At 44.5% G+C, this 23,666-nt stretch overlaps 1 pseudogene; it reads right to left on the bottom strand.

Annotated features, from left to right (window-relative positions):
• Nucleotides 1-20,781: 20,781 nt before the first annotated feature.
• On the bottom strand, nucleotides 20,782-20,899 carry LOC145413039 (5S ribosomal RNA; annotated as a pseudogene).
• Nucleotides 20,900-23,666: the final 2,767 nt, after the last annotated feature.

Genomic DNA, 23,666 nt, shown 5'->3' with positions numbered 1-23,666 from the left:
AGTAGCCGGGGCACACTTGGAGTAATCTCAGAAGATGGAGAGGTGGTATGACCTCTTTAAGAAAAATAGGCACAGAGTGTTTCACCCAGGTGATCAAGTTCTTGTTTTGCTTCCCATTCATGGTCAGCCTCTGCAGGCAAGTTTTGCAGGCCATTATGTAGTGAAGAAAAGGGTAGGTGAAGTAAATAATGTCATTTTAACCCTAGAACGGAGGAAGGAGCAAAGACTGTGCCATGTAAATATGTTGAAGGAGCACACAGGCGAGATGTGGACCCCCCTAGTGCTGCATGAGTGGTGTCGATTGTCGAGTTGGCGAAGAACGAGGGCTGCCCTTTGACTTTGGACCAGACAACCAGTTGGAGAGAAAACCAGAAAGCTTGGAGTACACTGACTGATAAACTCTCCCATTTGACTGCAGAGCAGTGTGCCGAGCCTGTTGCCTTGCTCAGGAAGTTCCCTGATGTCTTCGGGACACCCCAGGACGAACGGAAGTGGAACAGCTCGACGTGGACATTGGAGATGCCAGCCCTGTAAAGCAGTCCCCCTACTGGGCTAATCCTCAGAAGCAGACCATCATTCAAGAGGAACTGAACTACATGTTGCAGCGAGGGTTAATCGAGTCCTGTCAAAGTGAGTGGTGCTCCCCAGTCAAAGTGGTTCCAAAACCTGATGTGTCACATCGCTTTTGTATTACTTATCGTAAAGTCAACTCCCTTACCAAGACTCATACCTACCCACTTCCTAGAGTAGATGATTATGTGGACGCAATAGGCATTGCAAAGTTTATCACAAAATTAGATTTGATGAAAGGATATTGGCAAGTCCCACTCACAGAAAGGGCCCAAGAAATTTCCTGTTTTTTCGTCAGTGGCAATACTTATAAATATAAGGTCATGCCCTATGGTATGAAGAATGCTCCTGCCACCTTCCAAAGGCTGATGATTGATCTCAACAAGGATGTTGATGGCTGTGTTAGGTCATTGATGATGATGTTATTTTTAGCAACACCTGGGAACAACACTTGAGCCAACTAGATGCCTTGCTGGAGAGACTGTCCTCTGCTAATTTAGTGCTTAATTTTGCTAAATGTGAATTCGTAAGGGCACGAGTGCAGTACCTACGTTATTTGGTTGGTTTAGGCCAAGCGAGTCCACCTGATGTTAAAGTTCAGACCATAGTAAGTTCCACCCAGCCCAAAAATAAAGGAGAGTTGCAACGATTCTTGGGTATGGTGGGGTACTACAGACGTTTTGTCCTGAGCTTCTCTGATCTTGCAGCTCCCCTCACTCATTTGTTGAGAAAAGGAGTCAAGTATGGGTGGAAGCCAGAATGTGAGAAAGCCTATTCTTAAGTGAAAGCCATCCTATCAAGTTACCCAGTGCTTCAAGCTCCCAATTTTGATAAACCCTTTACATTAGCTGTTGATGCCAGTAGCCTAGGGGCTGGTGCAGTTTTGCGTCAGGATAATGATCAAGGCTTTGAGATGCATGTGTGCTATTTTAGCAAAAAGTTCAATAAGGCCCAGAGAAGTTATTCAGCTATTGAGAAAGAACTCCTTGCACTCATACTTGCCCTTCAACACGTCGTCTCTGTGTATGTTACTTCAGGGTCAGGTGATGCTGTAGTGTACAGTACACTGATCACCACCCTCTGAAATTTTTGTCCCGACTTAAGAACAAAAACCTTAGATTGACCTGTTGGGCCCTATTTTTGCAAGAATACTCCCTTGATGTGAGACATATAAGTGGTGGTTCCAGTGTTTTAGCAGATTACCTGTGTAGAACTTAAAATGTAAAGTATCAAGAAATTTCAAGAAATTTCCCCTTGGGAAATTTCTTCTCTCAGGAAGGGAAGTGTTACTGTCATAGTTACCCCAGTAGTAAATGGATAAAATAGATGAGGTGATAATGTAAGGAGACAGGCGAGCCGCCAAGATCGTTAAATCTTTTCTCTTATCAGTTTTGCTGCCTGTAAAGGATAACCTTATACCCCAGCTGTGTTAAATCAGCGGTCAACTTTGCCTTCTGGGCTGATAACACACTAGTTCTTTTTCCCACAAATTGTGCAGATAATCCTTATGTCCTTGAACATAGTGTGTGTAACTTATAGTGTGGGAGGAGCAAATTGAGGGTATTTGCCAATAGATGCCTAAATAATGCTTTCTTTGCTTTCTTGACGGCACGCCATTGGTTTTGTGTAATATGTGTAAGGCTCCCATTCCTAGCAGGTGCCTCTATTGTTTATAATTGGCTATAGATTATTTTTAAGACAGCCTAGTGGGTAGTTAGCCGAGAGACGCAGATTAAGTCTGCCTTATAAGCTCAAGGACAATGTAAGGGATACACATTTTGTCACATTTTCACACTGACTGTCACGTGACACTTTTGTCATATTTTGTTGCACTTTTCCTCATATTTTCACACATTACTCAATACTTGACTTTGATTACAAAACACACTGTTTGTGCACCATTTCCCATTTTTGGTTCACTTCTCCATTCATTTACACTAATGTGTGATGTATATCTGGATTATATAATAGAAGTCTCCAAGTTTCCTCGAGCTTTGTGAGTACTTAGCCTCCAATGATTGTATTCTGGTTAGGTAAGAAATAACTCGTTTTACATTTGTATTCTGAGGCATATGTGAATCCCCTTTTGAAAACAAATCCTGGTTTCTTCTTTGGTGTGTGTATGTTATAGTGTACAGTAAAGTTAGTTTTCTTGTGAGCTTTACCTTAACCCTTTCGGTGATTTCTGTAAGGGTTAAGAGTGAACCGTAATATATACCCCCATAACAATCTCTCTCTCTCTCTCTCTCTCTCTCTCTCTCTCTCTCTCTCTCTCTCTCTCTCTCTCTCTCTCTCTCTCTCTCTCTCTCTCTCTCTCTCAAATCGTCTACAAGTAACGAACTCAGTGGTCACAGGATTCCAATGGTTAACCGTCTTCTAGTCGGTATAGCTGACTCTGTATCAGTTTCTCCTTACAGAGTTATACATTCTTCTCAACATCCTCCTATATGTTATTCATGTGAATTAATTGATACTAAAGTCAGACACATAAATTACAAGATAATAATGACCCTTTCAGTACGATGGCCTCTTTAGCATGCAGGCTTGCTATCTCCAGACGATTTTATTCAACACAGGCGATACTTTTTCGAAGAAGGATTAGCTATAGCTTTCATTAACTTCCTCGTACTATAGACCTTTCTTTAATGTAAACGATATGATCTCATGGAGTCATGGTTGAAAAAACATTACAAAAATTACGGCCAAGAACTGAACGGGGTTAATATTCTTCTGTAAGTTATTGCTGCAAACATGGCAGTAGCAGAACGACACACACATATCACACAAATGAACGTTTACCCCTGCACCGCGATGAAATGTTTTGATTACGTTAGTTTTACCACTCGGCAATTTTATTCAGCCCTGAAACCCTTTGATACGGAGGGAATTAATGAAAACGACTAACCCCTCAGTTCAAAAGTTTTCCCTAAGCTGAGTGAAATCGTAAGAGGTGAACTTAAATAGCAAATTTTCAAGTCCTAAATAGAAGATAATGAAGGTCATAGCGCAGTAAATCGTTTGAGTCCACAGGGATGAAGCACCTTGCGTGTGAAGCAGCTTAGGGTGTGGCTGACTGAATAGACCGCTACAGGAAAGATCCTAGAACTTGAAGATCATGTCCCCAGGCTGATGTGGTTCTGGTGCAATATGCGAAATAAATAAAATCACTGAGAATGCGGTGCACGGAAATTTCTCAAGTCGACGAGAAAGCTGGATTAATGAAACCTCAAAAGGAAAGCTGTCAGAGATAGAGATTATCATAAACACAAATTCACTACGAGAGGCCTTTCTAAAACTAAAGCAGATTGTCTGACGATACAAGTACTGAAATATAAAAGACGTTATCGTGTTCAAGAGGTTTACTTGTTCGTAGCTCACGAATGAATGATCTTACTATCCAGTATATAGCTTGTACTAATTAGTGGGGAGAGAGGAATGAAGTGGTTGTTAGAGATATGTAAGAAAGCATGGATGAGTGGAACTATAGGATACCGGTTGAGTGGCTGTGACTGTACCACTGTACACGAATGAGGGTGGGCGAAATGAGTGCAAAAACTGTCATGGCATGTCTGTTCACTCTTGTTGGAAAAGTACGGTACATTTGAGAATCATTAAAAGGAATGTTAGAGACATATCAGAAGGCCTGGTGAATGATGAAAAATGTGGTTTTGTGATTGGTAACAGATAGGAATACATACGGTGTGTAGTTAACAGGAACGCTGTTGACCTATAACGAGGTTTTCTGCTGGGGAAACAAATGTGTCTATTAACCCACTGAGAGTGATAGGCCACATTTGGGACTTATCAGAGTCAAAAGCGATAGGCCTCAAATGAGCGCAATTTTTAAAGGCGTACCAAAACCGTGCCACGAGGAGTAGGTGGCTGAAATTTGTATGGGATGTAGGCGCAGGTGACAACTCTTGATACCACCCACGCATTGCTCCACACTGTCCCATACACGCTCAGAATATGCACGTGCAGACACCATGGAGTGTGAACATAAATTTTCCTCATTTACCTCCCATGATGGCGTCAACCTCACACCAGGCACTAGGGGATCTGTGCACGCACGCGCACACACACACACACACACACACACACACACACACACACACACACACACACACACACACACACACACACACACACACACACACACACACACACACACACACGAGAGAGAGAGAGAGAGAGATTTGGGACTTAGATAGGCCTGATATGAGCGCGATTTTCGAAGGCATACTAAAACCGTCCCACGAGGAGTAGGTGGTTGAAATTTGCATGGGAAATAGGAGCAGGTGGCATCTCTGGATACCACCCACGCTCTGCCCCACACTGCCCCATATACACTCAGAATACGGACAGACACCATGGAGCGTGCACATAAATTTTCCACCTGAGATGCCACTAACCCCGCACCAGGTGCTCGCCCTTCCGGTCATGGAGCATGCCTTAAGCGCCCCACCAGGAGGCCCTTGTACATCCCTCCAGATGACTCATCAACTGATGAAAAGTACCAGGCCCAAGAAGCCCCACAGAAGAAAAACAAGGCCGTGTCAATCACCAAAAGGCCATCTGCGAAGCAGTCATTATTTAAGACCTCTACCACCACTTCCACCACTGCCACCACTGCTTCAATAACTACTGCTGCAGGAGACATTGTAGCAGGCCCTTCGCAGGGGGGAAAGTCTACGGGCATTCAGGCAGGGAGGAAAGGGAAGGTGTTGCCTTATCAGTGGAAAATTATACCTCTCACCACAGCCACCCCCACACCACCACTTGCTACCACCACGCCTTCCCACGCCACCACTGCCACCTCTGCCACTACTGCAGCCTTTGCCACCATAGCCACCACCTCTACTGCTGCCACCCTTGCTGCCAAGAGACCTTGCTGTCATAAGCCCCTCACCCCTTCTAAATACGGTGCCATCCTTTTCGGCAATGACAGTGCAAAGTGGATGGAGAGGGAGCTGAAAGAGGTCTTGATGCTGACGTGGTGGTAAAGGGTTGGGGGGCTGATTCAGACAGTGAATCATTGCAAGGGGACCTTAATTATGTCTTTGGAGAAGACGAATCAGGGAACGAGGTGGCCTTCCATGAACATACCAGCAATGATGGTGACAATGACAATGGTGACGATGAAGGCAATGACAGAGATGGTGACAGTGCTCCCGTCAATGCACGGCGCTTCACGTGGTCTGATGGGGCAAATTTCCAGCCTCACTTGCATCCATTTGATGCAACTCAGTGTGGATCTACCCTTGGCAGGCCACATGACGATAATGCTCAGGAAAGTGATTATTTCCTGGCATTTTTTCTCAAGTCGACCCCCCCTGGGGGTAGGGGGGGGTTTCAAGAATACTCCCCCAGTATCCCTGCTTGTCGTAAAAGGCGACTAAAAGGGTTGGCGGAGGGTTAGTGCCCCTCCCCGGAAAACAACTAACTAAAAAAACAAACAAGAAGCCTCGGACAAGGACTGACCTAACGATGACGACCCAGGACCGGACAAAGGACTTGGTAATGGCTACATGGAATGTAAGAGGAGCGAATGATGAGGTGAAAGAGAGAGAGATTGTCCAGGTGCTTGAGGGTGCAAAAGTGGATGTATGTGGAATAACTGAAACAAAATGGAGAGGAGAAAGTGTGAGAGAATGGGAGTATGGATGGGGTATATGTGCAGGAGTAGGTGAGAATGAGAGGGCAAAGGAAGGAGTATGTATAGTTGTGAGTAAAAGATGGAAGTTGTGAGTAAAAGATGGAAGAAGAGCATAAGACAGTATGGACCAGTTGGGTCAAGGATTGTGTGGGTAAAGTTAAAAGTTGGAATACAAATGTGGGCGATTGTGTGTGTGTATGCACCAACACAAGATCGTGCTAGCGGAGTGAAAGAAGAGTTCTGGACAAATGTGGAAGTGTCCATGGAAAAGTTTGGAAGGAATGAGAGAGTGTTTTTGATCGGTGATATGAATGGTAAAGTAGGGAATGTGAAGGTGGATGGAGTAGTTGGTGAGTGGGGTGTGCCTGCTGAGATAGATGAGAATGGCAGTGTGTTAGTGGACATTTGTGGTGGGAGGGGGTTGGTGATAGCCAATACCCTCTTCAGGCATAAAATGATCCACAGGTATACATGGCGAGTGATGAGAAGGCTGGGTGGTGAACTGAATGAAAGGAAGGCAGTGATTGATTATGTGTTGTGGATGAAAGGATGCAAAGATGTGTAATGGATGCAAGAGCATATAGAGGTTGGGAGAGTGGATTTTCTGACCACTACTTGATGATGGTCAGAATTAGGATCCTAGTAAGATGGAGGAATAGAAGAAGGGAAAGAAGAGAGGAAGGAGTAGTTGCAAGAAGAGTGGAAAGGTTACAAGAGGATTAGAAAAAGGCAGAGTATAAGACAGAAGTGGAGAAACGATTGGGCAAATATGAATTGGAGCAGATGGGGGACGTGGAAGGTGTGTGCAGGATATTTACAAGAGAAATATGTGCAGCATGTGATGTGGTGTGTGGGAGGAAGAGAAGACGGAGGGGGGTGCAGGGAACAGTGTGGTGGACTGAATAGGTTAGACAGGCTGTGACACAAAACAAGAAAGCATACAATGAATGGATGAGAAATAGGGGCGTGGAAGAAGTTGAGAGGAGGAAGAGAGAGTTATATGCAGAAAGAAAGAGAGAGGTGAAAAGATTAGTAAGAGAGAGTAAGAAGAGAGTGGATAAGGAATTTGGAAGGAATTTGAGTGTAAAGTGGAGGGACTGAAAGAAAATGTTCTGGAAAGAGGTGACTAGAGTAAAACAGCGTGGAAGTGAGGTTAGCAGGGGAGTGAAAGATAAAAATGGTAGATTACTAGTGGAGAAGGGAGAAAAAGTGAGCAGAAGGAGAGAACACTTTAAGGAATTGTTGAACATACAGGATGGAAGTAAAACGAGTATAAGTGGCTGGGGAATGGCTGGGAGAAGGAGGGAGGTGAGAAGACAGGAAGAAATCAGTAGGATAGAAGTTGTGGAAGCAATGAAGAAACTTAAATTGGGGAAAGCCCCAGGAATTGATGGAGTGTTGTGGTGAAATGCTGAAGTATGGGGGAGAGATAGTAGTAGAATGAATGTGGAAGATGTGCAGATTGGCCTGGGAGGAAGGTAGAGTCCAGGAGCATTGGAAGTCAGGTATAATTATTCCCTTGTACAAAGGAAAAGGGGAAAAAGAAGTGTGTGGTAATCATAGGGGCATTTGTCTTCTTAGTATAATAGGAAAAGTGTATGGTAGGATACTTATTGACAGAGTTAGAGAGAGAACAGAAGAATTAGTTGGAGAAGAACAGGGAGGCTTTAGGAAGGGAAGAGATTGTGTAGATCAGATATTCATTCTTAGATCTTTAGTGAAAAAGTTTCTAGAGAAGGGAAAGAAGTTGTATGTGGCTTTCATGGATTTGCAGAAAGCATATGACACGGTGGATAGACATGGATTGTGAAAAGTGTTAAGAATATATGGAGTAGATGGGAAGTTGTTGAATGCTGTGAAGAGTATGTATGATGGTGCTAAGGCTGCAGTGCGTGTGGATGGTGAACTAAGTGAATTTTTCTCTTTGAAGGTTGGGTTGAAACAAGTATGTGTCATGTCTCCAGGGTTGTTCAATCTGTATATGGATGGGGTAATAAAAGAGGTTCAAGGTAGGGTAGTGGATGTTGGAGTGTCCCTGGTGAGAGAGGATAGTGTTTGGAAACTCCCTGTACTGTTGTTTGCAGATGATACTGTGTTGTTGAGTGAAGACGAAGGGGAGCTGCAAGGCTTGGTGGATGAGTTTGGGAGAGTGTGTAAGAAACGGAATCTAAAGGTGAATGTAGGGAAGAGTAAAGTGATGGTCTTTGAGAGAGGTGAAGTCCGTGAATGTACAACGAGGTTGGATGGTGAGGAATGGGAAAATGTGAGTACGTTTAAGTACTTGGGTAGTGTGATGAGTATGGATGGAGGTTTGGAGGGTGAAGTGCTTGAAAGGGTACAGCAGGGAAGAAAGATTGCTGGTTCTTTGAAAGCAGTGATAAGAAACAGGGAAGTGAGCATGGAAGTGAAAAAGTTACTACATGACAGTATTGTATACCAGTTCTAACGTATGGAAGTGAAGCTTGGACGTTGTTGGAGGGACACAAGTCAAGAGTGAGAGCAGTGGAAATGAGTTATTTAAGAGTCACAGGGAGAAACAGGCTGACGAATGAGGATATAAAGGAGCTTTGTGGTGTGGATATGGATGTGATAAGAAGCGTTATGAGGAACACACTGAGGTGGTTTGACCATGTGGAGAGGATGGAGGGTGAGAGACTGACGAAGAAAGTATATGCGAGTGAGGTGGAGGGGGGAAGAGGGAGGGGGAGGCCGAGGATGAGATGGAGGGATGGGGTGGAGAGGGTATATGAGAGAGGGGGGTGTGAGTTGGGAGCAGGGCAGTGAAATGGTGGGGGACAGGGCGACGTGGAGGCGATTTGTTTGCGGCCACCCCAAACGGGATTGAGGCGTCTGGCAATAGATAGATAGATAGACAGATTTTTTTGACGAGGAGCTTTTGAATTTCATGACTGACCAGACCAACGCCTATAGCTTTGGATCTGGGAAAGAATGGATTTCATAAGTCCTCGATCAAAAATGCACCAGTGGGTGGACATGATGCCGTCAGAGCTGCTTGTGATGTTGGCTCTTCTCATGATCATGCCCTTGATCAAGAAGCATGTCCTGCAGGACTACTGAAGGGAAGATGGACTCGTCAGGACTCCGATCTTAGGGAAATACTTGTCTCGTGACAGGATTTTGTTGCTGTTGAAATTTTTACATTTTGCAGACAATGAACATCCACGTCACGAAGACAGGATCTGGAAGATCCGAGACTTCACCATGTTGCTGGCGAGGTTCAAGAGGTTCTTCTACTCATTAGGTAACATGGTGTGTGACGAGTCCCATACGCTCTTCAAAGGACGGCTCATATTTAAACAGTACATTCCCCTGAAGAGGCACCACTTTAGAATAAAACTGTTCGTGCCGTGTGAGTGTGAGACCGGATGATTGTCTACACAGGCACGGACATACTGTAGATATCCCCAAAGCGGCACCCAATGATCCCCTGGGGTTGTCTGAAAGTCTAATAAAGAAAATAATGGTGCTGTTCCTGGGCAATGAGCATGTCTTGTTTACCGACAATTGGTATACAAGTCCTGCCCTTTGCAAATTCCTACATGAAAACAGGACGGGATTCTGTGACACTGTGAGAGCTACCAGGAAGGGCATGCCAAATTCCTGGGCAACAGGATCCCCCTCGATGACCCATCATCGAGCAACACTCCTGATGACTAGCAGCTGGCCTAGGAGCACTATGATCGCAGTCGCAGAAGGAAGAGGAGGAACCCCTACCTCCAGCTCAAGAAGTTGGGGGAGATTCTAGCCATCAAGTGGAAGGACAAGCAGCCTGTTCATCACACGACAGTGCATAAGGGCGACATGCTGGACATGGGGAAAGTTCACTACCGCACCCAGAAACCCATAAAATACCCGATCCTGTGGTGGACTACACTCAGCACATGAGGATCGTTGACAAGTCAGACTGTCAACTGGCTGGTGTTGAGTATATCCGGAAGTCGGTGAAGTGGTAACACAAGTTGTTCCTCCACTTGGTCGATATCACAATGCCAAATTCGTATAATTTGTGGCTTGTGAAGAAGGACATCGCCCTCAACAAAAAAACGAAGCTCAGGGACTTCATCTGCAACTGTGTCTTCCAGCTCCTGCAGGATTTTGGTGCTACCAGCATGACAGGCAGAGGACGCAGGCAGAATTCAGGATCAAGTGTCGCGTCACTACCCTGTCCCCAGCAACATCGTGAAAGGCAGGAGGATGCAGCAGAAATGCCAGGTCTGCATGCACTCAGTCCGCAGACCCTGCAAGCACACTAAGATCTCGGTCTTGTGCAATGAATGCAATGTAGTCCTGTGCCTGGGTGACTGCTTCCATGATTACCACACCTTCAAGCAGTGCTGACAGCGTGCCGTCTCACCACTCCCTCCTCACCTGATATCATCCCTTACAACACGGAACTAACTTGGAAAATGACATGGACAATTTTATGTTTATGAATCTTTTAGTTTTTCGTAGAAAGTTAGGCGTAGAATGTCAAGTGTACAGTAATCCCTCCAATATCCGACGTAATAGGGCCATAGGCAGGTCCAGATACTGGTCCTGTCCGGATATTGGGCCCCAGCTTATGAACTTGTACTTATGGACCCTAACTCAGAGAAACACCTATACAACTCCCTCTGGACATGCATAGCACCTATTTAAGACCCAGATCACACCAATAAGGCACATAAATGACTGAAATAAATGCAAAAGAAACATAAAATGAGGGTTTAGAAGTAGGTTCATATAATATTAACCCGCGGCGTCCCGTCGACGTTCTTTTATGTCCACACGTTTTGTCACTGCCAATCCCATCGACGTACATAAACGCGAAAAAAATGCAAGGTCCCTAATTTGCACAATTTTCAATTTTCGCGAGTCATTTTTGGTACATATACACGTGACACCTTCCTCAACAAGATGCCAGGCAGAGACAATGCCTTACCCAGCATGACCTCCTCCCCCCCCCTGCATGCCATTGTCTCAGCAATTCACCTGTTATCAGTGACCTGGCCAGTATAGCCATGTCATGCCACAGTACGAAATTCAGGGCCAGAGTGATTCCCCAATCAATGACAATGTGGAGGACAAACTTTACATAGCATTAGAGGAAGAAACAGTTAGAAATGATGATCAGGTAATGTGACAAAAAAAGGTCAGGTATTAGTGCGTGAAACAATGCTTATAATGCCTATATTACTGCTTGAAAACCAATATACTCTTGTACTACATATAAATTCGTAACAGTAAATAAATAAATACCGTTTATGAGTGATGTGAAATAGTTATCCTCCCATAGAACTCGTTTTCTTTGGTGCCAGCCTGATAGAAAACCCAGTAAGGTAAGGAGGCTCTCCTACCTGTAATGAGTATTTTAAACCTCAGGTGAGTGATTTCTCTATGAATTTTCGATGTTTCTCACCAAAAGCGAAGGTTTGAGCCAAAAAAAAAAAAATTCCTAAAATGGTCGGGAATGGGGGGAGTCAGTGGTGGAAAAGTGGTCGGGATGGGGCGGGTTAAACATTCTGGTTACTGGCTCCTGGACTGGTACTTATGGACCCTAACCTAGCCTAACTCAGAAAAACACCTTCCTACTGCACATGCATATCTCCTAACACCCTATTCACACCAATAAAGGACATTAAAGAGTGAAATGAGGTGCTTGAGGTAAGTATAGTATGGAAAAAAGTACAGTATGAAACATTCTGCCTACTTACAGCAAGTCCATGGCCACCTCAATGAATAACCGCCTCCTCTCGGACTCTGACAGTAAGAAGGAACTCCTGAAGCACTTCCAGTACACTGTTCATGAAGTCTTGCACTGAACTTAGTCAATCGCACTCAGAAGTCCATTCTCTTCACAGTGCGCACTCTTGTCTAACTAATGCTCCATCGTAACTTACTAAGTGTTGCACTCTGCACTTTAACTTTTCCCATTCTTCTAATAATTTTCTAAAGCAAAAACAAACAAGTCTATTTACGTTAAATTTTGTTCCAAATTAGTCTTTTCACTCACAACTGTAAATCCTTAACACAACACACTGTTTTTTTTCACTGCACAACACTGTAAATTCCCGTGTGGTCTAGTGGAGAAGTTCTTGCTGTTTAATCACTGTCAGAGTCCGAGAGTATCACTGGCAGGTGACCTAGGGGTGCGTCGCTGGGTCGTGGTGATGGCGTACCCACTGCAGACGACTCTGAAGACAGACGCAAACTCACGTCGAGCGGTGACTCCACCGTGGCTGATGTGCTGGGCTGTGGCTCAGAGCATGAGGGCCTGTCTTGGCGAGGCAATGGAGTGGAGCCAGGGCTGGGCACAGCGGGGGTCATGGGCCTGAAAAAACTGTCAATGGTTGATTGACGCACTGCCTGAAAGCACCCACTTCCTCCACAAGTCCCAAGGGCCCCATCTCCCTGTCACAGTCCGGGTGTTCCAGTTGGTCTAGGATGAACTCTAGGTGTTCCCAGAGTGCGCTCAGCTTGGGGATGGCTGGAGTAGTGTCCTGCTGAGAGGAGTCAGCATCATCGTCACCTTCCTCTTTGGAATCTTCAAGCTCGGTACTGACACCTGCAACTGAAGACGCGATCTCGATATCAGACAATGCTGATACCCAGGATCGCCCTCGTCGTCATCCAACCACTCAGGCACATCGTCCACATCAACATCGTCGCCGTGTGTACGTAGCCGTGCATGGAAGTCATCCACGTCAAACCCTAGAAAATCATACTCCACATCCGTTCCGAGAAGCAGACGAGACCAACCATTTTCCAGAGTCTTGACAGGGACTTCCTTCCATGCACTAGCCCAGTTGTAGAGTGCAGACTTGATGTTGTAGCGGCGAAGGTTTTCCAAAGTCCGCTGGCCTCGTGTGTCCTGTCCCTCCCTGCGCTCGTCCTCGTCCTTGAGAACAACCATCACCTCATCCAGAAACTTCCGTCGGTATAGGCGCTTTGTTGCCACGATCACTCCTTGGTCCATTGGTTGGATGAGAGCAGTTGTATTAGGTGGCAGAAACATGCACCTAATCCGGCCATTCTCAGCCACCAAGTCTTTGTCGCACGGGTGGGCAGGTGCATTGTCGAGGAGAAGGAGGGCCTTTACCTGGTCGCATGGGATTCCCAGTGTCTTCGTCTGGTAATTGATGACCTCCTTGACGAAGTGGCGGTGGAACCAGTCTTTGAAGATCTGGGCTGTAAACCATGCCTTCAAAGAATGGTACCAGACGACAGGAAGGACATCCATCACCCCACGAAGACACCGAGCCTGCTTTGCACGGCCAACAACAATGGGCTTAAGCCGATGCATGCTGTTAGCATTGGCACAACACAAAGCAGATATCCGTTCCTTGGAGAGCTTGCGGCCAGGTACACGCTTCTCCGTCCCCTCGGCTAGTGTTCGTTGGCAAAGAGCGATAGAATAAACCAGTTTCATCAGCGTTGTAGACTTGACCGAGAGTGAGGCCCTCCCTGACGATCAAGCCCTTCACCTTGTACCGAAACTCGTCAACTCCATCCTCGTTAGCGTCCAAAGCTTCGCCATGAGCTTTACAGTTGGTAAGGCCATGCCGTAACTTGAATGCAAAGAGCCGACCCTTGGATGCCTTCAAGTCTAAGGAGTCATGAAGCCTGGCGAACTTCTCAGCAGCAGCCTTCAGCTCCGTTCCACGTACCATCACTCCAGCAGCATGTTGCTGTCGATACCAAATCAACGTGGAGCGGTCAATTTCAGCAAATTTGGGAGTAAACATCACCTTCCTCTCCATGTTGCGTTTGCTTCTCGATGAGAAGTCAGCCGTGTACAGCATGAGTTTGTCTCAGGATCTCTTGATATCGAACAAAGTAGATCGGGCCAGGTTGAACTCGTGGAGGATGCGGGAAGAAGACTACCCTGCATCTACTTTCTCTAATATCTCCCGTTTCTTCTCCAGAGTCAACACCACTCTCTTCCTCTTCTCAGGCAGCGGGGCCATCATCACACACACTAATCGGAGGCCCGAGAGCAGCAGGAGTGCCTGCAGCAGGTAAGGCACCACCACAAAAGCGAGAACGTGGGCAGCTATAACGATGAGCGTGCACTCGCGGCGAGAGACAGGCGGAAAGTGGGGAGGATGCGGCGGCGCTCTATCGGACGTCGGAGGAATGACGCGCCACAACAATGCCGTCCCGCGCCGCGCGCGGCAAGTTCAAATTACGGGCCGGAAAAATTCGTTTTTTTTTTTTTTCCGGTTTTCAGAACATTTTGGGAATGTTGGATCCCGGAACGATTATGTCCGGTTAGTGGGGATGTTCGGATATTGGGCATCCGGATATTAGAGGGATTACTGTATTTTATATGAAATGTTTATGTCTGATGTACACTACTTGTAGGCTATGTATGAAAAATAAATTGTTTTGTTCTCCTACGATTCATATAAAGATAGAAATTAAACTCATGTCAGATTATTCATAGAAGTTCTGCTCCTATGAGTAACATGGCATGAGTTTTAAAAATAATAATTTTCTTCCCAGCTCCAAAAATGTCCCCTACACCCATCAGGAGATTCGATCCCATACCTCCTGACCTCTGACCCAAAGGTCATTTCTAGGTCAAGCACTCAGACCACCACATCACGGGGCTTCACGCTGTAAGACGAGTGAATGATCTGTCCATCATTCGGGCACGTGCCTGTATGACAAAATATATTTATATCTATAACTATATCTATATATCTGTATCTATCTATATCTATCTATCTATCATCTAACTACCTATCTATCTATCTATCTATCTATCTATATACATATATATATATATATATATATATATATATATATATATATATATATATATATATATATATATATATATATATCATCATCATCATCATCTAATCCTACGTTGCTCCATGAGGAGCGTAGGAGCCCAGGGCTAGGAAAGTTGGTCCTGGCATTTAAGATGAGAGTGACCAGCCTCACTCATCCCTGAGTGGCATTACGTGAGCAATAAACCTCAACCAACCCTTGGATATAAACCTTCACCGGCTCAATCCAATTGGAGCACCATTATTACCCACTAAACCACAAGGAGCCAAAATTTGGTTATATGGTTACCACCCAGCATGGTAAATGGTTTCCTGGTGTACAGGAAATCATTTGGATTGTCACTCATTGTAGAGTCACCCACAGCCAGAAGGAAGAGGAAAGAATGAAGGAAAGAAAGACAAAGAGGGAGTGTAAAGTCACACGCAGGCAGAAGAAAGAGGAGAGAATGAAGGAAAGACAGAAGAGGATGGATGGAAAGAAGGATGGAGGAGAGGAAAGGGCAGACACCCGAGAGCAGCACTACATCAAGTGAGTGGATAGTGAGCGCCCCCACCTACCAAAATTATATATATATATATATATATATATATATATATATATATATATATATATATATATATATATATATATATATATATATATATATATAATAAACTGAACGAAATACGATTTTATGTCGATCATGATCACTTTTCATTACAAATAATTATATTCATGCATCTTCATACGACCAAGAAACACACAAAAGATTTTTGAAAAATAGTAACTATGGAATACCGAGGTTCGTGAATGAGAACCTTGTATCACTACCTACATTTTTCCTTTTATTCACATCAAATTACATTCATCGTGCCTCCAGATGATACATGCATGTAGTTTCCTTGACATGGCACCGAAAGCATAGGCATTCATCACCGTATTAGCTTGTTGCTGTGTAATGTCAGGCAGAATATTGTTCACACACACACACACACACACACACAGACGAGAGAGAGAAAGAGAGACAGAGAGAGAGACTCTGCACACACACACACACACACACACACACACACACACACACACACACACACACACACACACACACACACACACACACACACACACACACACACACACAGGCAAGAAACGATTATACAAGAATAAGGAGGGAAGCCCAAAAACAGTTTGAGGAGGATATAATAAATAAAAGTAGTGATCAACCAAAGCTGTTTTACAGCTATATCAGAAGTAAAACCAAAGTAAAAGATATAATACAATCCATTATGGACGAAGGAATCATCTATACACAAGAGAAAGATATTTGTGAAACGCTAAATAAGAATTTCCAATTAGTTTTTACAGAAGAAAAAAATTTTGAGAGGGACTATGTGGAACATGCATGTCCACACATACTACCAGATATACAAATATCAGAAAAAGTAATACAAGAGGAGTTAAGTAAATTAGACAGAGGAAAAGCAAGTGGTCCTGATGAAATTTCATGTTGGTACTACAAGAATGTGCAAAGGAATTAAGTAAACCATTATTTTTAATTTTCAAGATATCCTTGAGTCAAGGTAAACTACCTGATATTTGGAAGAAAGCAAATATTGTCCCCTTATTCAAGAAAGGGAATAGACAAAATCCACTCAACTACCGACCAGTATCACTGACCAGTGTTGTAAGCAAGGTATTAGAAAAGCTTATAAGAAAAGCTTGGGTAAATCATCTAGAAGAACAGTATGATAACAGAAAGACAGTTTGGTTTCAGAAAAGGAAAATCATCTGTTACTAATCTGTTGAGCTACTATGACAGACTAACAGACACAATACAGGAAAGAGAAGGATGGGTGGACAGTATCTATTTAGATTTCAAGAAAACATTTGACACAGTACCACACCAAAGACTTTTATGGAAACTATACCATCAAGGAGGAATTCGAGGCAAACTGTTTTGTTGGATGCAAGATTTTCTCATAAAAAGAGAAATGAGAACAGTACTAAGGGGAAACTACTCATCATGGAAAGAAGTGACTAGTGGAGTACCACAGGGTTCAGTGCTGGCACCAATCATGTTTTTAGTGTATATAAATGATATAGACAGTAACACTGGAAATGAAAGCTACCTAAATATGTTTGCAAATGATGCAAAAATACAAAGGAGAATTACTAACACAGACTCTTGTAAAGAGCTACAAGAAGAATTAAATAAACTTCATGAATGGAGTAATACATGGCAAATGGAATTCAATGTGGACAAGCGTCATGTAATCAAGTTTGGTAAAAGTGGAAAAAGGCCTGATTGGGATTATACATTAGGAAATAAAACCCTACACACATCAGAAAGAGAGAAGGACCTAGGTGTGATTATCAATAACAGACTATCTCCGGCTGACCACATCAGCGAGAAGGTACGAAACATGTATACACTGCTTGCAAATATGAGAATAGCATTCACATACACAAATAAAGACATGCTAAGAAGGATAATAACATCATTCATCAGACCAACCCTGGAGTATGCATCAGTAGTCTGGAGTCCTCATCTCAAAAAACACATAGACAAGATTGAAAAAGTTCAAAGGGCCGCTACAAGATGGATACCAAGCTTAAGGGATCTAAGCTACGAAGAAAGACTAAATAAACTGAATCTACCAACACTACAGGAGAGAAGGAAAAGAGGTGACATGATAATGCTATATAAGTGCATAACAGGGAAGGAGAAAATAGACATAAATGATTACTTAAAATATGGAGAAGCATCAGCAAGAGGACACTGCAAAAAACTGCATAAGAAGAGAGGTGATAAAGACGTAAGGAAATTCAGTTTCCCAAACAGAGCAATTGATCAATGGAATGCACTACTGAATGAAATAGTGTGTGCCAAAACAATTCACAAATTTAAGGATATGTACGATAAATATGGTTTAAGACACGGGACAGTACGACCTTGACTCATTTCTGTAAAGATACAATTAGGTAAGAACAATTAGGTAAGGTAGGTAAGAACACACACACACGAGAGAGAGAGAGAGAGAGAGAGAGAGAGAGAGAGAGAGAGAGAGAGAGAGAGAGAGAGAGAGAGAGAGACAGACAGACAGACAGACAGACAGACAGACAGATAAAGGGGATCTGCGCTCGCGCACACACACACACACACACACACACACGAGAGAGAGAGAGAGAGAGAGAGAGAGAGAGGGTTGATAATACAGTAATCACGTGATCCTTGCCCAAAGCCATGGTAAATATAGAATGTTCTTCCCGGACAATGACCTTCGTGAACCTCGATCACCGCGGGCGGTGGGATGCTCATGCCACCTGCTGTTCATCTTCTGGCCATTATATCTCACCACCACGTGACTTTATGTGGTCATATATATATATATATATATATATATATATATATATATATATATATATATATATACTGATGCCTTTTCTAATAAAAGGCTTCAGTGTGCATACATAATTATACATATATTTCCCCACAAGAAGATTTTCATACCTTAAAAGCCTATATCTATCTATCTATCTATCTATCTGTCTATCTATCTATCTATCTTATATATATATATATATATATATATATATATATATATATATATATATATATATATATATATATTGCCGGATGCGCGCTTAACATTTCCAAGACGATGATGTGTGTTTCATTCAGTTCTGTAAGACTCGAAATTTCGACCAAACCGTCGCTTCCCAGCAGGTACCTACGGAACGGTCGACGCTCTCCACGGGTTAAAGATATAACCAAACTCCGTGAGGAAAGGATAGAAAGAGCGAGCCTCTCCCCCATCCACCACAACCTTTGGTACATGAGTGTGGAGAAGGCAGAATAAACACCTTGATTGTTGGAAAAAACAAGCTGGGAAATTTGGTAGGAAAAACAGCAAAGGATATACTATGCACCATGCAATCTGTAATCAACAGTTCTGAAAATAAGGGACATAATATATAATCATCGAATGTCTTTATAATGAAGTACTCGTTTCACTGACTTTAGGATACACGTTCACCTGGAAATAAGCAAACTCATTTACTTTCTGCCTGTAGTCTGGAAATAGTTATTTTGCTGATTTATGAATGTACTTGTAATTGCTACACTAACGAGGCTCCAAGCGCGGGTTAAACCTCCTGAAAGCACTGTGGGTGGGGGCATGGAATGTTCTAAACCCTTCAAAGGATGATTGACTGCTTCTATTGTCACGGGAGTTGGGGCGATTTGGGGTCGGAATAGCTGCACTCTCTGAAGTGATGCATCCCGGGCATGGTGAGATCAGTAGCGTTGGTTACACATGCTACTGGTCTGGCTATGATGATGGTGCCCATCGCAGGGATGTCACTGTGACAACTGCTACTCACTTTCTCTCTTGTGTCAACAGGGTTACTCTGGTTGGTGAGAGTGAAATGCTGGTGAGACTGAAGCACTACTTGGGCTTCATCACTCTTACTGCAATGTACGCTCCAACTGAGATCAGTGATCTTGAAGAGAAAGAGCTATTCTACACCAAACTTGACTCTGTTGTGGAATGGTGCCCCTTGCAGGATACACTCCTGGTCTTGGACAACTTTAATGCAGTTACCGACACTGCCAGGGAGGGCTTCAGGGACTGTGTAGGTCCCCTTTTGCCCTAGAACCAAGAATTCCAATAGTTTTTACCCTCTGGATTTCGCTTTATCCTGTAAGTTAAGACTTGCTGGATCCTGGTTCGATTGGTCAAATCATCACCACTGTACAGTGTATCCCAATACTGGAGGGGCTGCTAAGGAGTTTGATCACATTGTTGTTAGTAATCACAGGAGGATCCTTCAGAACTGCAGGTTTTTCAGGAGTGCAGATGTCTTTGCTACTGATCACAGACTTGTTGTTGCTACCCTAAGGCTGCAAAAAAAACCTGAGATAGTCACAAAATGCCATCAAAAAAAGGTTTCATCTTGAGAAACTGAGAGATGAGGACTGTGCATATGAGTATGCAGTGGCAGTCTAAAATCAGTTTGAAGTGCTCAGTACCGTTGAGGATCCTGTTGAATGATGAGATACCATTAATGCCTAAAGGCTTTTTGTGCAGATTTCTTAAAAGGACGAGCAACACTGATCATGCAACATCCACAAAAAACCGGCGGTAGCTGGCTCCAGCCTAACTGTGACGCAGATGGCTTCTAACCAATCAGAACTAAGTGTTGGACACACACCGGAGGGGACCCAGGCTCGTACCCAGGCGGTGGGGGGTGTACCCCCCACCTCTCTCTCGTCACGTCCCTATACCCCACTACCTTGTTGCTACCCTACTTCCGACCGCTCTTACCACCACCACCACCTCTCCCACACCTTCCTCATGCAGCCCCCCCCTCTCTCCCATGTGAATCCCTCCACGACTGGGGGAGGGTATTTCCCCCCTACTCTCCCTCCATTTCCCTGTACTCCACCGGGGCCCTTCCTTTGCGTCTTGTGGTTCTCCTCTCATCCCCCCATCCCCATACGCCCACTCCTGGCCTTACCACCTCCCACCACCATCCCCAACCTCCCACCCCACCCCCTACCCTCACCCCCAACCCCTAGCGCACAGTATCTTTACCTCCCCAGCTTCGAATATTGCGTATTTTTTACGCTTTATGGTGCGTGTCCTTGAATCATTCATTCATTCATTGCCAGACGCCATGTATCCCAAACGGGGTAGCCAAGGGCTTAGAGTTAATTGTTTTACAGGGAGGGGCATTAATCCTCCACCAACCCCACTTAACACATAGGGAGAACGTTATGCCAACAGCATCTGGTGTTCCCAGGCGGTCACCCATCCAAGTACTAACCAGACCCAACGTTGCTTAACTTCGCTGATCGGACGGGAAGCGGTGTACTCAATTCGTGTCTTTGCATACAAAAATGCACACCACAATTATTTTAGCTGTCTTTATTCGAAACCCACTCGAAAATGAGATTTTATTTATTGCCGACGCATGCAAACATGTTGGAGCCTTCAAAAATGAAAAGAAATGAAACGAAAACTAGCTAGATTTGGCAGTTCGGAGGGGAGGGGAGGAGGGAGGGGAAAGGGGGGAGGGGGATTAGGCGGGGAGAGGGAAGGGAAGGAAGGAAAGAGGAGGGGAGGGAAGGGAAGGGGAGGGAGGGGAGGGAGGTATGGGGAGGGGAGAGGAGGAGAGGATAATTTTTGCTGTTTTTCATATTTTTATTAGGGGGTTCATGACCATTTTCCCTAGCTAGATTTGACAGTTCGGCTGGGAGGGGAGGGGGGAGGGGAAGTTAGTCGAGGGGAGAGGAGGAAAGAGGAGGGGAGGGAAGGGAAGGGGAAGGAGGGGATTGGAGGTATGGGGAGGGGAGGATAATTTTTACTATTTATCATATTTATTGGGGGGGGTTGTCACCATTTTATTTTTTTCTAAGCACATTACAATGGCTTATAACATATATTACACACCAACAAAATTTACTTTGGTGATTTTTGTACGTATTTTTGTGAAGAAAACAGGTGCAAGTGGCGTATTTTCTTTCTCGCCGGGGCCATGATGGGTAACTATCATCAACTTAACGGGCCATAGCTCGGTAACTATTGGGTCTAGGAGGGTGGGGTTTACGTTTTCAGGTGTGTAAATTGAAGCTCTATAGATCAGGCATAAAACTTTTAACCTTCGAAAATGTCGAAAAATAGGTCTGTTTTTGCGTCCTTTGGGGTAGTCGAGGCTGGAGAATTGCGTACCCTAGGGGTTAAGTGTGCTACCCTGGCAACAGCTGATGAGTGTATTGGAGACCGCTCTAGATCAAGGAGGGGATTCATCTCGTGGGGGACACTGACCACAGTTGAGGAGAGTTGTGTCACCAAACTGGCTGGAGACTGGGAACAGCACAGACTTCTGTCTTGATGGGGATGAGTTCCACTGAGAAAGGACAAGGAGAGGTACTGAATGTCAGGGAAATCGCTGAGGAGGTGGAAGGCCGTTTTCATGCAAATGACCTTCGACCCGCCAACCAAACCCTAAAGAAGTTCCACTCCAGACCCACGTCTCAGGTAAACTCTATTCATACAGCAGATGGGGCAAGTAAGTGTAGAGATCATTGGGCTGAGTACTTTGAGCAACTGTATGTGGCTGAACCTCCGAGTGCAGTGTTTCCCTTGGCTGGTGTATAACCACTGATTGCTGTCCCACCAACTGACAAAGCCGTTCCTTCTGTAGGTGAAATGAAGAAGGCAGTGGCTAGGTTGAAAAGTGGCAAAGCAGCTGGTGTTTGTGACATCCCGGGAGAACTGATCAATGCTGGGGACGAAGCCATGATCAGAGGGTTACATGCAGTCACAAAAGCCGTTTGGCAGAGTGGTATCATTCCTTTTGACTGGACAAAGGGTTTGGTCATCCCTATCTGAAAAGGAAAAGAATACCAGTGTGACCGTGGTGACTACCTTTGCATTACGGTGCTCAGTGTGCCAGGCAAAGTTCTTGCCCACATTCTCCTGATACATATCTGGGACTATTTGCTAAATTTTCAGAGACCAGAGCAATCTGGATTAGAGCTCAAGAAATCTACTGCTGACCGTATCCAAGCTCTTCAAGTTCTTATGGAATGCCATCTTGAGTTTCAACAAGGTCTGCAAGCAGCCTATATGGATCTCAAGAAGGCGTTTGACTCAGTAAATCGGGAGTTACTCTGCGGGATCCCCACAGGGATAGTCTGCCTGTTTGCTGGCTTGTACACAGACACTGAGAGTGCTGTTAAGTGTCGGGGGGGGGGAGGGGTCAAACTTCTTCCCAGTAAGTCCTGGTGTTAAACAGGGATGTGTCCTTTCCCCCTCACTTTTCAACATATGCATGGATTGGGTATTGGACAGGGCTGTGAGTCAAAGTCACTGTGGGGTATCAATTGGCAATTTCAGGGTTACCGACCTTGACTTTGTTGATGATGAAGTTATCCTAGTGGAGTTGCTGGAGACACTAAAGAGTGTCCTAGAGAAATTTAATGAGACTGCAAAGCCATTTGGGATTAAAGGTCTCTCAGGCCAAGACCAAGGTCCAGGCATTTGGTGGCTCGTTGGAAAAAGCAGTTCAGTCTCTCCATGCATGTCATGAGGACATTGAAGTCGTGGAAAGATTCACTTATCTTGGTAGTTTGGTTTATAACAACGGTAGATCAGACAGTGAGATCTCTTATTGAATTGGTCTGACCTATGGTTTTATGCATTCACTCGGGTATTTGGCGCTGTTGTTAATTGTGCAGAAAGGCGAAAGTTCAGATCTTCAGGGCGGTGGTGCTCCCTGTCTTACTTTATGGCTGTGAGATATGCACACTAAACAGTAACTTGATTTGTCAAATTGACCCCTTTGGTACTAAGAGTATTTGCAGGATCATGGGATATAACTGGTACAAGTTGGTACATAATGAGTGACTACTCCGTGAGACTGAATCAAGGCCTATTTCCCACATAATACATCAACACCAACTCCAGCTATGTGGGCATGTGGCCTGCTTTCCTGAGGCTGATCCTGCTCACAGGGTGATCTCTGAACGAGTTAACCCAGGGTGGAAGAAGTCAAGGGGAAGCCCACAAAACTCACGGCTGGAGCAGGTCGATCACTTATGTTGGGAGATTTTTAGAGGGGAAAGGGATGCTGCCTGGAGGGTTGTACAAAGGGACCT

Source organism: Coenobita brevimanus, chromosome 94, assembly GCF_032717465.1.
Source record: "Coenobita brevimanus isolate Jiangsu-jjx chromosome 94, ASM3271746v2, whole genome shotgun sequence".
In the NCBI taxonomy this organism is placed as follows: domain Eukaryota; kingdom Metazoa; phylum Arthropoda; class Malacostraca; order Decapoda; family Coenobitidae; genus Coenobita; species Coenobita brevimanus.
The sequence above is the reverse complement of the archived record's forward strand: the minus strand, read 5'-3'. Positions and strand labels throughout refer to the sequence as shown.